This window comes from Schistocerca americana, chromosome 9 (assembly GCF_021461395.2).
Source record: "Schistocerca americana isolate TAMUIC-IGC-003095 chromosome 9, iqSchAmer2.1, whole genome shotgun sequence".
NCBI lineage: Eukaryota > Metazoa > Arthropoda > Insecta > Orthoptera > Acrididae > Schistocerca > Schistocerca americana.
The window spans coordinates 207,555,160-207,568,114 of NC_060127.1; the positions used below are offsets into that span (position 1 = coordinate 207,555,160).

Genomic DNA, 12,955 nt, shown 5'->3' on the forward strand with positions numbered 1-12,955 from the left:
ACGTGGAGGACAGGACCCGAAACCAGAAGGGACTGATAACTTTGTAGCTTATTTCCTTTATTCTACAAACCGACCAACCAAAACCAAAATCGGACCCACATTTCGTTTCTGTTTTTGAAAACAGAACAAAATAAAAAAATTTTTTAAATGTCTGTAGTATTTATAATGTTATGCACCACTTACGTTTTACTATCCATTACTAATAATAAGTACCTAATACTGTCTTTGTCTTCTTGTATTTGAACTCGTTAATCTCCAAAATTACAAGACGAATTTTCATAGAATTTTCGCAGGTAGCTCAAGCGTAGTTTGCTGCAGAGTGTAGGGTTTACTTCATCAAACTCGTAAAAAAAAAAAAAAAAAAAAAAAAAAAAAAAAAAAAAAAAAAAAAAAAAGAGATAAAGATATCGTGGTTTAAACTTTTCAGCGTTCTGGTCTGTCCGTCTGTCTGTCTGAACACTCTAATTTCCAAAACTGCTACACGAATTTTCATGGGTTTTTCACAGGTACCTTGAGCACAGTTTGGCACACTGTACAAGTTTTATTTCATCAAAATCGCACCACGACACAAAGGATAGCCGTACATATTATGAAACTATATGTATGTATTTATGTTTCACATCTCCTCCAAAACCATTGTACCAATTTCAACTAAACTTCGTACGCAAAGCATTTAGTGTCTGAAAAGGGTCGGTGTGGGGGTAAGGACTACTAACCTTTCAAAGGGGACGGGGGTGAAAAAGAAATGTAGGCTACAAAGCGAGAATACCCAGATTATATTAATCCAGTTAGAGCACTCAGTGACTTGCAAAGAACGTTAGACATAATTTCAGATCTTGGACAGATTTTTTGTGGCTTACACCCTTCAAAAAAAGACGAAAGGAAAAAAAAGGTTATCACTTACTACATTTCTGCTGTTAATTTTCGCATCATCCATGAAGTTTTAATTTATAATTTCTCTACTACTAATTGTATTTGTCATACGTTTTGCGGACAGTCTTCCCATACACTACTGAATGTATCTGCAAAATTATATCATTGTACGACACAGGTCAGGACACAGTATAAGGTGTCATAAACAGGGGATGCGTGAAAAACGGCTGCATTATGCATGACGTTTAAATTTATTATTACTAACCCATTCAACCGGTTTCAATGAAAGTCGGTAAGGACATAGCTTGAACCTTGAGGAACAATAAAGACTGCTTTAGACAATGTGTAGTACTAGATACGTATTGTTTTGAAGAATATTACGCGAATTACGGAAATATATTTACTCTTTGAAAAAGCTATTTATTCTTTCACTCTTGATCGTGTTTGTGAAAATGCTTTTGTTGGATGATATGTGCTACATAATACGATTGAAATTAATCAATACAATGCTTATAGACATTCAGTATTTAATACATATTTCCACACTATTTTCTGCGAAATGTACACATTGTACAATGTGTACCTGCTTCAATAGCAAGATACTTAGAGGCGCGCTACTGCCCCTCGCCCTCTGTATGCACTGCTCGGCAGCAATGCTTCGCATTCTGATGCACCGTGTGTTGGGACAGGTTGGCAGGTGGGAGAGAGTGGAGCAGAACATGAAATATGCTTGCATTACCCAAACAGGCAGACATGTGTGGGCTGCTGATGACATTGAACCTACAGTAGCTTGCTGACGTACCATCACTCGTCGTAACAACACTACTGGCATGCGATAACCGCTTGGTTGGGTCGTTGGGGGAGGGGACCAAACAGAGACGTCATCAGTCACATGGGATTAGGGAAGGGCGTTGAAGGAAGTCAGTCTTTCCCTTTCAAAGCAACCACCCTGGCAACTTGCCTGTAGTGATTTAGGGAAATCAAGGAAAACCTGTACCAGGATGCCTGGGTGCGGATTTGAACCGTCATCCTCCCCTGAGTCCAATGTGCTAATCACTGCGCCACCTCGCTCAGTCACAGCCACAGGAAACAGCTAGTTATTACTATGAATAAAACTTACACTTACCAGTAGCTACCAAAATCTGATCCCTTATCAAAATAAAATAACGTTGAAAGAAATTAGAGTAAGCGATTAAATCAGACAAAACATAATCTAGTTTCAAGGTGTAAAGCACACATCAAAAAAAGTTTTGCATCAGCCCGGTTCCCAGAACTACTGAAGATAGACGTTGACTGGGGATATTGTATTGCAGACACAGTCCCTTAGACTGTTCACAGATGTCACTAAACACACCCAAAGATGTTAACAACCATGCACGAGCAGCGCCTATTAGACGGAGGAGGGCCGACAGCCGATCAGTTCCAGTCATCTGTAATTCAACCATGCCTAGGTGGTCAATACCGCTGTTCGATCACGTCCACACTTTGTGTCAGGAAGGGCTCTCAACAAGGGAAGTGTCCAGGCGTCTCGGAGTGAACCAAATTGATGTTTCCAGAATGAGATTTTCACTCTGCAGCGGAGTGTGCACTGATATGAAACTTCCTGGCAGATGAAAACTGTGTGCCGGACCGAGACTCGAACTCGGGACCTTTGCTTTTCGCGGGCAAGTGCTCTGCTAACTGAGCTACCCAAGCACGACTAAACGCCCCGTCCTCACAGCCTTACTTCTGCCAGTACCTCGTCTCCTACCTTCCAAACTTTACAGAAGCTCTCCCGAGTTCGAGTCTCGGTCCAGCACACAGTTTTATTCTGCCAGGAAGTTTCATATCAGCGCACACTCCGCTGCAGAGTGAAAATATCATTCTAGAAACATCCCCCAGGCTGTGGCTAAGACAGGAGTGCTAGTTCTGCAAGGTTCGCAGGAGAGCTTCTGTAAAGTTTGGAAGGTAGGAGACGAGGTACTGCCAGAAGTAAAGCTGTGAGGACGGGGCGTGAGTCATGCTTGGGTAGCTCAGTTGGCAGAGCACTTGCCCACGAAAGGCAAAGCTCCCGAGTTCGAGTCTCGGTTCGGCACACAGTTTTAATCTGCCAGGAAGTTTAAAATTGATGTTGTTCGGACATGGAGGAGATACACAGGAACTGTCGATGACATGCCACGCTCAGGCTGCCCAATGGCTACTACTGAAGTGGATGAACGCTACCTACGGATTATGGTTCGGAGGAACCTCACAGTAATGCCACCATGTTGAATAATGCTTTTCGTGCAGCCTCAGGACGTCGTGTTACGATACATACTGTGTGCAGTAAGCTGCATGATGTACAACTTCACTCCCGACGTCCATGGCGAGGTCCATCTTTGCAACCACCACACTGTGCAGCATGGTACAGATTGGCCCAACAACAAGCTGAATGGACCGCTCAGGATTGGCATCACGTGCTCTTCACTGATGAGTGTCGCATATGGCCTTACTCAGACAATCGTCAGAGACGTGTTTGGAGGCAACCCGGTCAGGCTGAACGCCTTAGATACACTGTTTTGGGGTGGCGTTATGTAGGGCCAACGTACGCTGCTGGTGGTTATGGAAGGCGCTGTGAACGGCTGTGCGATACGTGAATGCCATCCTCCGACCGATAGTGCAACCATATCAGCAGCATATTGGCGAGGTATTCGTCTTCATGGACGACAATTCGCGCCCCCATCGTGCACATCTTGTAAATGACTTCCTTCAGGATAACAACATAGTTCTCCAGACATGAACCCTATCAAAAAAGCCTGGGATATATTGAAAAGGGCTGTTTATGGACGACCTGACCCACCAAGCACTCTGAGGGATCTACGCCAAATCGCCTTTGAGGAGTCTGACAATCTTGACCAACAGTGCCTTGATGAACTTGTCGATAGTATGCCACGACGAATACAGGCATGCATCAATGCATGAGGACGTGCCGCTGGGTATTAGAGGTGCCGGTGTGTACATCAATCCGGACCACCACCACTGTTGGTCTTGCTGTATGGTGGTACAACATGCAAAGTGTGGTTTTCATGAGCAATAAAAAGGACGTAAACGATGTTTATGTTGATATCTATTCCAATTTTCTGTACAGGTCCCGGAACTCTCGGAATGGAGGTGATGCAAAATTTTTTTGATGTGTGTATAATATTTTCCAGAATTTTATAAAATTTCTCTGTTTTTTCTTTGCTGAAGTCAAGGGCCCTGCTGTAGGATGTCCCTTCTGACAGTTTACTTTTGTATCATTTAAGAAAAAGCCAGAACCACTTTTCCCAGGAATTTCGTCTGTTAAAGATCAGTCGGTATAATTTATCACTGCTGTTCTTCTTAAGTTATTACCAGTAAGCCCAAAGGAAGGGTCTCTCTTAGCAAGACAGCTCTAAACCAGCGAATCTTCAAAATCTTTACCCACTCTCATGTATGTCTCATTTTGTTTTTGTTGCTTCCTTAGGTGTACCATTCTTTATATTGGACAGCCCCATAAGTGTTGCTTTTGGAACATGAAACCGTTCACTGGCCCCCTTCCGATCCATTTTCTTTTTCTGAACTGCATCAGTGGCTTTAACTACTTTGGATGGATCACACTTCATTTGATCAACCTTTCCCATAGTCTTCTCAGAATCCGCAGGAGTCTTCCTAGAGAATAAGTGTGTTCTAATACCGCCAGACTTGGAACATGAAAAATTATGAGTTTCAGTTCAAGGAACTGAAGGGAGTCCAGTTTATGTGACTATAACCCAATAAAGTTTGAACCAAACGTCTAAATTAAACGGGTTAATCATAAACATTAACCTTAAATGTAGCAAAGTGGAACAAATTTTTTCCACTGTCAGAACATGTAATGGAAAACTGATAAGTGACAAGTGAAGTGGGCAAATTGTGCACCCTGCTACACAGTGGTAGAAGCCTAAACTACTGTTTGCACTTTGTCCCACTAGAGTTCATGAGAATGCAGAGCCAAGAGACCAGGGAGGCCGTCTGAGGGGTGAGGGGAATCCAGTTTAAGGCACTTTCCTCTGTGGGTCTGGAAATAGTGACGCTCCAGTCGAACTGGACACTCGCAGTGATTGCTTGTTTTGAAAGTAATGCACTGTCCCACGCAATCAATCCAATTTTAAACTAAAATTACCACCAATGATTGAACCTGACAATTTCGTTTTGAAAGTGGTATGATTGTGCCCAGCAATAAATTATGCTATATGATCAAAAATATCCAGATACCTATTACTGGACAACAATATGGGGTGTATCCACCCTTTGTATTTATGAGGGCTTGAACTCTGATGGGGAAACTCTCAATGAAATGTCTGATTGATGAGGATGACTATCCATTCTTCCTCAAGAGTGGAAAACAGAGGAGATAGTGATGTTGGACGCTGGAGACTGTATCGATGTCGTGTCCTAGCTCATCCCAAAGGTGTTCCACTGAGTTTGGTCCAGACTCTGCGCAGACCAGTCCGTTTCAGGAATGTTATTGTCCCCAGACCAGTGACTTGCAGGTGTTGCTTTATGACAAGATTGTCATGCTCATACAAATAGTCATCGTCTCCAACAATCATTGTCTCTGAATGCTAAATCTACAGAGCAGGAACCAACTCGCTTTGCCAACTTATTTACTAAGGAAACTAGAATAAACTACCAACAGTAAAACCCTCTTTAAAATCAACAAAACAATAAGGATCCCTTCTGCAGAACAAGCAAATAACAACTAATTCCTACAATCAGACTTCCCTTCGACTTTATACCTGTACAACTGTTCCACGTTGAAGTCGGCTGTTAGCAGCTAGTAGATAGCGTAACCTGACGAAAGCGACGTATCCCAATCGTTGCGGATGATGATGATGACGTTTGGTTTTGTTGGGCACTCAACTGCGCGGTCAAAAAGTTTTGTCGGGCACTCAACTGCGCGGTCATCAGCGCCCAAGCAATGTCCCAGTTTTTCACACATTCCAATTTCTTTACTCAGTCCAGTTTAGCCACGTGACGAATGATGACGAAATGATGAGGACAACACAAACACCCAGTCCCCGTGCAGAGAAAATCCCCAACCCAGCCGGGAAACAAACACGGGACCCCATGACCCAGAGGCAGCAACGCTAGCCACTAGACCACAAGCTGCGGACCCAACTGTTGCGGAAGAGAGGTTGGTCGAGTTGGCACGCTGCTGGACCGGCCGATCTTCACCGCACCCGCCGAGTCGAGAAGTGCCCACCGAATGGCTGGGTGCCGGCTTATCTAGCCTCGGGAGGAAGGATATTTCCAGGACTATTTGTGCACACTTGATCGCCAGGAAACAATTCGTTGATCGTCGTGACCCCTTCCTTTGTTGCTGGTTGATGCCCTCTGATGGACGTTGGTCACACCTACGTGTTTGTTGTCAACTGTGGTACTTGTTTGTAAACACTCTTGCGTCGGCCAGACTTCGCAGCTTAGTCAGCAACCCGCATCGCTGGTCTGTCTGCCGTGTTGCCACTGCAGTAGGCATCTGTGGTGACTGCAGCACTGAACTTTTTCTATACTGTACACAGTACACAGTGCTGTAAGATTTGTACATATCATTATGCACTTTATGTTTTCTTAAGCTCAATACTGGTGCCAGAGCCTAACTGTGAAAAACATCAAAATGGTTCAAATGGTTCTGAGCACTGTGGGACTTAACTTCTGAGATCATCAGTCCCCTAGAACGTAGAACTACTTAAACCTAACTAACCTAAGGACATCACACACATCCATGCTCGAGCTAACATTCGAACCTGGGACCGTAGCAGTTGCGCAGTTCCAGACTGTAGTGCCTATAACCGCTCGGCCACTAAAGACATCCCCATACCGTAACACCGCCAGCTACATAGTTCACTGCTTGTACCACGTATGATGGCAGGGAACATTCTCCACTGAGAACACAATACCCGTCCTCTCGTGACATCTAGAGGTCAACTCTGCAGTACATATGGCTGTACGGATACTTACAATCATTTAGTGTACATTGTGTCACGGTAGGAGAGATCTGGGATTAAAAACGATGTCCTTTGTCTCTTTCTTCCCTCGTTTATTACTTTCCACTTCGTGGACAACTATGTGTGCATTCTTAGACTGGAAGATGATTTGGAGCTCATAACCTAGTATGATTATATAATGGCCATGTACTCATTTGTCTATGCTCCACGCTCCATTCATCTGCGACTCAGTGGTGTGTCTGTGTTTTGCGTATAGTTTGTATCCTGTAATTTCCATTGCTATAAAAAGAAATATTGTATCTTTTCATTGCAACTACAAACTAGAACCGAATGGAGTGCATCTCAGCAGCAGTTGTCTCAGCGGAATTTAAATTATGTAAAGTTACAATAAGAGCTGCGATTGGCTGCACTAAAATCGTTACTTTTTCCTTTGTATTTTCTCGTCCTCTGCAGTAAATAAAGCGTGCGGGGACTAAGTATAAAAATACACAGTCCACACTGTACTAACAGTGTGTGTGTTAGCCGGCCGTGTGGCCGAGCGGTTCTAGGCGCTTCAGTCCGGAGGTTCGAATCCTGCCTCGGGCATGGATGTGTGTGATGTCCTTAGATTAGTTAGCTTTAAGTAGTTCTAAGTTCTAGGGGACTGATGACCTCAGATGTTAAGTGCCATAGTGCTCAGAGCCATTTTTTGTGTGTGTTAAAAATAAAAAAAAGAAACGAAAGTGGTTCATCACTAAATACCTAGTGGATAACGCCAGGAGCTTCATGAGCCTGTTAAAGGATGGTGCTGTTGTACATGCTAAAGTCGCAATGCTTAAAAGTTGTAGTGCCATGCAGGAAGATCTGCAAAAGTTCGGCTGTTCGCACACGGACTGAACATAAACAAATAATCATTAATAGCAACGTGATAATTTAATAACTATGTATAATATAAGCCATTTACTTCTTGTTTTATTCATTCTAAAATGCTATTACATTGTGTCAACGTACACGGCTCAATCGGAGAACGTGCGCACCACCTATGTCCGTTGTCAGCATGTAATAATCACTCGCAGCCGGCAGATGGCAAAGTTAGCAGTGGAGGGGGGGAGGGGGGCGGCAGGAGGACGTAGTAATGCGGAAACGATGCGATTTGTCTGAAGTTCAAAAGGGCATGATCATTGGCTTTTGGGTCAAGGTTGGAAGCAGTTCCAATACGTCTAAGTTAGCATGCTGCTGTGCTTAAAGTATACTACACATGGCGAAACGGGCATATAAAGCCGATCCAAGACTGGCACCAAGGCAATTGTGCTGCACCACGGACCGTAGATGACAGGCTCAATGTTGGCTGCAGAAACGTGTGTGGGTGAACAGGCACGCAACTATTGAGCAACACACTGCCCAGATCAACCGAGGGCTACTAACAGTGTCTTCTCAATGACCACACAGTGAATGCTGCTGTGTACGGGCCTCCTCAGCAGGCACGTGGTTCATGTGCCAAAGCTGATCACCAGCAACAAAGACGGCAATTTGCACGTCAATATCACAAGTGGATGTCTTCGGAGTGGCGACAGATGGGCTTTTTAGATGAAAAGCATTTTATGCTCCACTGGGCAGAAGGCAGTTGGCATGTACGGCATGGAACATCTCAAAGCAATGGGTCTGGGTCGGAGGAGGGAGCACTATGGTCTCGGGGATGTTTACGTGGCATTCCCCAGGTGACCTCGTAATTCTGCCGGCCGGTGTGGCCGAGCGATTCTAGGCGCTTCAATCTGGAACCGCGCGACCGCTACGGTCGCAGGTTCGAATCTTGCCTCGGGTATGGATGTGTGTGACGTCCTTAGGTTGGTTCGGTTTAGGTAGTTCTAATTTCTAGTGGACTGATGACCTCAGATGTTTATGTCCCACAGTGCTCAGAGCCATTTGAACTATTGGAACCATCGTAATTCTGAAAGGCACAATGGAGGAACACAAATAGGCACATGTCCTTGTGGACAATGTGAGCCCCTACATGCAATTCGTCTTTCTTCGGCACAATGGCATCTACCCATGGACCAATACAACAAGTCACATGGCCCTGCAAGGTACGTGTGTGGTTCAAAGGGCTTCAAGATGAATTCACACTAATTCCCTGGCCACCAAATTATTCGAATTTAAACTCAATCTAGAATCTGCTGGACCACCTCCATCCAACTATTCCGTCTTGTACTCTCTAGCGAGAAACCTATTGCAGCTGGCCGCGACAATGAAATTGGAATGGCTCCACATCTGTGTCGATACATTTCAGAACCTCTTTGCACGTCCACACAGCGAAAGGTGATTATTCCCACTTTTGAGAGGCGGACACAATGTGACTGGACCACGTGTTGATTGTGTGTAAAATGTGTGGTAGCACTACTTACATCTAAATAAAAAAAACTAGTGTGACTCATTATAGTACATACAGAAGAATTAGTTTTGAAATGTGTAAGAAAACCATAACTTGACGTTACATGTGCTTTACTTATGATCTACAGCAAAACATTACTTGACCAAATTATAAACGACGTGCTGCATCGGTAAACATGAAAGTGTTTGTACTGTGCTTGTCAGGGCGAGAGAAAGGAGCCAGAAGTTAAAGAGCAGGTAACTATTAATTAAAAGTTAGTAGACAACTCGGGAAACGTACTAGCTATACGAACCCATTCAGTTAATATATTGTAAATACGCTGAAGCACAAAATAAATTGGTACAGGCATGCGTATTCAAATACAGAGATATGTAAACATGGAGAATACGGCGCAGCGGTCGGCAACGCCTATATAAGACAAGTGTCTGAAACAGTTGTTAGATCGGTTACTGCTGCTACAATGGCAGGTTAACAAGATTTAAGTGAGTTTGAAAGTGATGTAATCGGCGCACGAGCGATGGGGCGCAACATCTCAGAGGTAGCGATAAAGTGATGATTTTCCTGTATGACCATTTCAAAAGTGTCCTCTGAATATCAGGAGTCCGGTAAAACACCAAATTTCCCATATCGCTGCGGCCGGAAAAAGATCCTGCAAGAATGGCACCAACGACGACTGAAGAGAATCGTTCAACATGGCAGACGTGCAACCTTCTCGCAAATCGCTGCAGATTTCAAAGCTGGGGCATCAACAAGTGTAAGCATGCGAATCATTCGACGAAACATCGTCGGTACGGGCTTTCGGAGCCAAAGGTCCACTCGTGTACCCTTCATGACTGCATGACACAAAGCTTTACGCCTTGCCTGAGCCCATCAACACCGACACTGGACTGGAAATGACTGGAAACATGTTGCCTGGTGGAACGAGTCTCGTTTTAAATAGTAAAGAGTGGATGGACATGTATGGGTATGGAGACATCCTCATGAGTCCATGAACCCTGCATGTTAGCAGGGGACTGTTGAAGCTGGTGGAGGCTCTGAAATGGTGTGGGGAGTGTGCAGTTGGCGTGATATGGGTCCCTTGAAACGTCGAGATATGACATGTGACACTTACGAAAGCATCCTGTCTGATCAACTGTATCCATTCATGTCCATTGTGCATTCCGACGGGATTGGGCAATTCCAGCAGGACAATGCGACACCCCACACATCCAGAATTTCTACAGAGTGGCTCCAGGAACACTCTTCTGAGTCTAAACATTTCTGCTGGCCACCAAACTCCCCAGGCATGAACATTATTGGGCACATCTGGGATGCCTTGCAATGTGCTCTTCAGAAGAGATCTCCACCCCGTCATACTCTTACGGATTTATGGACAGCTCTGCACGATTCACGGTGTCAATTCCCTCCAGCACTACTTCAGATATTAGTCGAGTCCACGCCACTTCATGTTGTGGTACTTCTGCATGCTCTCAGTGGCCTTACACGGTATTAGGATGGTGTACCAGTTTCTTTGGCTCTTCAGTGTATGAATTGCATACGAACAGATCTGGCAGTCCATGAGGGTCCCTGAATACGTATGCATACATACATTACATACATACATACTCTCTAACACAAAAAACGACGTACCATGAAGCAATTATCCGAATCCGAATGGAAGGGAGATCTGAAGATGTGACATACATGTACAGATGTACAAATGATTGCAGTGTCAGAAGAAATGGATAATTTTCCCCTATGTTCGTGATGGAAGCAGTTATTCTACTTGGAATTCATTGACAGATTTGTTGGATGTCCTCCAGGGGGATATCATGCCAAATACTGTCCAACTGGCACTTGAGCTCATCAAAATTCCGAGATGGTTAGAGGGCCCTGCCCATAATGCTTCAAACAGTCTGATTCGGGGAGAGATTCGGCGACTTTGCTGGCCAAGCAAAGGTTTGACAAGCCCTGTAGAGACCATTTGCAGGCAGGCATTATCTTGCTGAAAGGTGAGCTCCAGATGGCTTGCCACGAATGGCAACAAAGCGGGGTGTAGAACACCGTTGGCATACTGCTGTGCTATAATGGGGCCACGGATGACAACCAAATGGGGAAAGACATGAAGTGAAATGACTCCTGGTTGTTGGGCCATATTGCGAGCGCCATTCAGATTGATATCCTACTGCTGCCCAGGGCGTGTTCAGACACGTCTTTGCTGGTGATTGGGGCTCAGCTCGAAGTGAGACTCTTCACTGCAGACAATTCGACTCCAGTCAGTGAGATACAGGCCGAAGACGTACAGTATTTGGAGATGCCCTGAACAGCGGTAGAATACCAGCCTGTCACCAGATGTATGATATGACAATCAGGAGCGGTGGTATGGCGTGGCATTTCTCTTGACAGCAGGACGCTTTTGGTTGTGATCCGTTGCACCATTATGGCGAAACATTATGTCTACGATATTCAGTGCCACGGTTTGTTTCTCTTCATGGCAAGCCAGCCTGGTCTTACATTTCAGTGAGATAATGGTACCCACATATGGCGATAGTTTCTACTGCTTATCTTCGTGCTTATCAGACACTATCTTGGCCAGTAAGGTCGTCAGATCCCATCCCTCGGGTTTTTAGATATCTATCATTTGGTTCAAATGGCTCTGAGCACTATGAGACTTAACATCTGAGGTCATCAGTCCCCTAGAACTTAGAACTATTTAAACCTGACTAACCTAAGGACATCACACACATCCATGCCCGAGGCAGGATTCGAACTTGCGACCGTAGCGGTCACTCAGTTCCAGACTGAAGCGTCTAGAACCGAAAGCACTATTTATTCATTTAATATTTTGATAAATTTATATTTTAATAAATATTATATTTATATTTCATTATATCTATATTTTAATTAATCTATATTTTAATAAATAAATTAGTTAATAACAAATGTAACACGCTGATTGTCAGGATTTGATTCAGTATTCCTCAAGAGAACATGCAACACTCCATCAAACAACGCCAAGCCGAATAATTGCTTGCATAAGGGTCAGAGGTGGATGAATGCATTATTGACTTGCTCAGCTTGTGAAGCTCTTTTTCTTGTCTAAATCATCCAACTTTTCTGAAATTGCAACAATTTGTTTGTCTGTACACGTACATCACTTCATTCAGATATTACTTTGTGGTGCATCTTTTTCTTTTTTTTTGGTCTTAGGGTGTATTTAGATCCACTGAATCATACTGAAAATTTGTCTTCAGCGCCATTGCGAACTGCACCAATTTTAACTTGATACATAATGCACTTCGTAAATCTGACATGGGGCTCGTTTGTTGGCACGGGAAGGTGTCGCGAGGCACTGCAATAAAAGAAGCCACATCAGCTGAAGGTTAGTCGTTGAGGACAGTTATGGTGAGTTTGGCCAGTTACTGGCAGACTGATTCTTAAGATTCGATTCATGTAAATAGTTTGGTGGCAACACTGGCTACACCATACTGAAGTGGAGCAATATGTATTTGTTTTGTATTTTAAACATAGCTGCGCAACAGCAACGGTTCCACATAATAAGATTAAAAACAGCTGACCAGTTGCAATGGATAAAGTAATCTTTACCTAGGTTTCGACAGATTTAAATCTATCTTCTTCAGAAGGCGGCAGTATTACATTAATATGGAATGATATGTCATTGTCGTTTTTACAAATATCTGCATAGATCCATTAGTCTAAAATAAAATATAGCCCTGAAAATAGGGTTTGTCATGTAAATAAAAATTAG

General features: G+C 43.9%; 1 protein-coding gene across 1 annotated transcript in view; it reads right to left on the bottom strand.

Moving 5' to 3' along the window:
- LOC124550828 overlaps positions 1–12,955 on the bottom strand; it is a 117,011-nt gene that overhangs the window by 41,419 nt on the left and 62,637 nt on the right. The gene's annotated exons all lie outside the window — the stretch shown is intronic.